The sequence below is a fragment of the Alligator sinensis genome, unplaced genomic scaffold (genome assembly GCF_000455745.1).
Source record: "Alligator sinensis unplaced genomic scaffold, ASM45574v1 scaffold957_1, whole genome shotgun sequence".
Classification (NCBI taxonomy): domain Eukaryota; kingdom Metazoa; phylum Chordata; order Crocodylia; family Alligatoridae; genus Alligator; species Alligator sinensis.
The window spans coordinates 374,656-378,052 of NW_005842039.1; positions in this window are offsets into that span (position 1 = coordinate 374,656).

The following is a 3,397-nucleotide window of genomic DNA, read 5'->3' on the forward strand; positions in this document are numbered from 1 at the left end:
GTGGACATGCCGGAGGGCAGGGAACAGCTGCAAGCAGATCTGGACAGGTTGGACAAGTGGGCAGAAAACAACAGAATGCAGTTCAACAAGGAGAAATGCAAAGTACTGCACCTAGGGAGGAAAAATTTCCGGCACACCTACAGCCTAGGGAATGACCTGCTGGGTGGCACGGAAGTGGAAAGGGATCTTGGAGTCCTAGTGGACTCCAAGATGAACATGAGTCGGCAGTGTGACGAAGCCATCAGAAAAGCCAATGGCACTTTATCGTGCATCAGCAGATGCATGACGAATAGGTCCAAGGAGGTGATACTTCCCCTCTATTGGGCACTGGTCAGACCGCAGTTGGAGTACTGCGTGCAATTCTGGGCGCCACACTTCAAGAGGGATGCGGATAACCTGGAGAGGGTTCAGAGAAGGGCCACTCGTATGGTTAAGGGCCTACAGACCAAGCCCTATGAGGAGAGACTAGAGAAACTGAATCTATTCAGCCTCCGCAAGAGAAGGTTGAGAGGCGACCTTGTGGCTGCCTATAAGTTCATCACGGGGGCACAGAAGGGAATTGGTGAGGATTTGTTCACCAGGGCGCCCCCAGGGGTTACAAGAAATAATGGCCACAAGCTAGCAGAGAGCAGATTTAGATTGGACATTAGGAAGAACTTCTTCACAGTTAGGGTGGCCAGGGTCTGGAATGGGCTCCCAAGGGAGGTGGTGCTCTCCCCTACCCTGGGGGTCTTCAAGAGGAGGTTGGATAGGCATCTAGCTGGGGTCACATAGACCCAGCATTCTTTCATGCTTATGCAGGGGGTCGGACTCGATGATCTATTGAGGTCCCTTCCGACCCTAACATCTATGAATCTATACAACACCATGAACAACTTCTAGTAACTAGGCAAAATATCTTGACCCCCTTAACAATGGGCTCATGATCTCTATTGCTCCATTTAAGAACCTGTATTTCACCTGTTAATATTAATGTATTCCTTTGTGACCCATCCAAAATACTTAACTGTTACCGTAGGAACAGAAGCTGGGTAAAAATGGTGCGAAAATCCTAAAATATATTTACAACTTGAATGCAGAGTTTCAAATGAGTTATAATCCTTTCTTTGCAGAATATTATTTGTTTTGTAAAAGCCTTTATTGTTGAAAAGAAAACCTTTGATCTTGGAGTTTATAAAACAAAGTGAAAAACCTTCAGTCCCTGTGCTTGCTAGATCATGTTAAAAGGAGGATTTAGAAAAGAATAAACAGACAAGTTGAGTCTATTTCAGTGCATCTGTGTGATTCTATCCCAGAGGAGCAACCTGTTAAGCATCAATTTCCTCCACTGGGAAAGCTGATGCCCATTTCTCACTTTAGTATTGTCACACTGGCCAGTGCATTAAAACAAAGACAAAGTTCATTTATGCGCACAGTGCAGCAAGCCCTTTCTGCACAGAACTCTCCCAAAATGCAGATCCTGAATGCAGAGGGTTTGAAGAGGAGATCTTATATGTGCTCTCAGAAAAGTAAATTGGCACAGGCAGAACTTCAGACTACCATGGCTAGACTGCTTCTGGTTTGGATCTAGCTTTGATAGGGTGACCATATGTCCCATTTTAGCCAGGAAAGTCCTTGATTTCAGGGGCTGATCTCGGCCAGCTGTTGGGAATTATAATAGGTCTGCCCTGCCAAGTTGTGAGAGTGTAGAGGGGTCAGTGTCCTAGATTTCCTGGGTGATGTCCCAAATTCACAGGATTTCCATGTGGTCAGCTTAAGCTATGATATCTGGGCAGGGAGGTTGGGGCTCTCCAGGGTGCTTGGGACCTTGGGCAGGGGGGGCTGGGGCCCTGCAGGGGGAGCTGGGACCCTGGGCAGGCGAGCTGTGGTCCTCTAGGGTGCCTGGGACCCTGGGCGGTAGGGCTGGGGCCCTGTGAGGGATAGGAGCTGTGGCCCTCCAAGGGGGAGCTGGGGCCCTGGTGGGGGGCATTCCATGTGCAGTGGGGGGGGGCTGCACCCTGTGGGGGCCAGGAGACACTGGTAGGCTTCCACATTGCTTTAACATTGTAAATATACCAATAAAGCACTGCCTAACTGATTGCGCGCTCGCGCTCTCTCTCTCTCTGTCTATGTATATGTGTGTATAGAGTGGTCTTTTGTGTTAATTGTGGAAAAACATGGATTTTGAGATTTTTAAAAATGGATTTGGGATGCTGCTGCAGCAGTCTAGCTGGCACAAGGGTACCAAGTGGCTGAGCCCCAGAAGCTCTGGAGAGCAAGTAGCCCTGAGCTACTTTCCAGGGCAGGTTTTTGTACTGCTGGGGCCAGGACAGGGCAGCTTTCTGTACTGCTGGGGATAGCGCAGGTACTGGCCCTGGGCTCAGCTCCCCCTGGCTGCAGATCCAGGAGGAACCAGGCAAGGTTATTTTGCCCCAAGTGGCATGATTTGCTCCACAACAAAGTGCATGTCCGAGCACGTGCGCTGAGGCAAAAAGCCCTGGCTCAAATTGGCACCGCTTCAATTTGAGCTACTGCAAGTGCACATGCTTGCGTGTGTGGACATGCCCGTAGTGTCTACATTTAATTTTAAATTCAGACTTTTTAAAGGTTCACTTGAGGGTTTGCCCACAATCCTAGAAATTAATCTATGTCACAGATGGAATTAGTTCCCAGTGAGTAGTCCTGTGCTTGAATAATCCCATCCTCAACTGCTATGCTTATGGTCATATCATATAGATTTGATATTTTCTAAAAAAGGATACTTAACTGTTATTTCAGTGTCCAATGAACCAGAGATAAGGAGGTGGGGGGGGGAGGAAGAAAGTAGCTATCTGTAAAACATGACTTTTCTAAAAGACATAAATAAATGTTCATGCTATTTTAAAATATCACTTGCAAGCACCATTTGAAAAAGGGATAGGAGCAGCACTTGGAATATCTTCACAACTTCTGCTCCAGCTAATCAAATTTCACTTCATAAAGATATGAGTCAGGCCATGGAGTGGGGCTTGGCATGAGTGGAACGCAACTAAGGGTGGATGAGATGACGTTACAGGATTATGCAAACAGTGCAGCTGCTTTGAAGTCTCTCTAGTTTGAATCGCTGTAAATTATTAATATTTATGCCATAATTCATGTGCACAGACCATATGCTTCATTAAGAGAAATACTAGGTAGCTGACATCTCATACAGAAAAAAAAGGCATGGGGAGGACTGCTGTGTCAGAGTGGGAACTGCCAGAAGAACACAGGAATAAGGTTAGAGCAATGTGACTGACTTTTTTTTCTTCCAGAAATAGGGCTAGTAACGGTTTTATTTTGCAAATAATTTGAACACTGGTGCTTTTTTAATGGCATAGCAGAAAGGAGCTGAAACTTACACTCAGTAAAGTACAGATTTAAAACTGTTGACTTTATT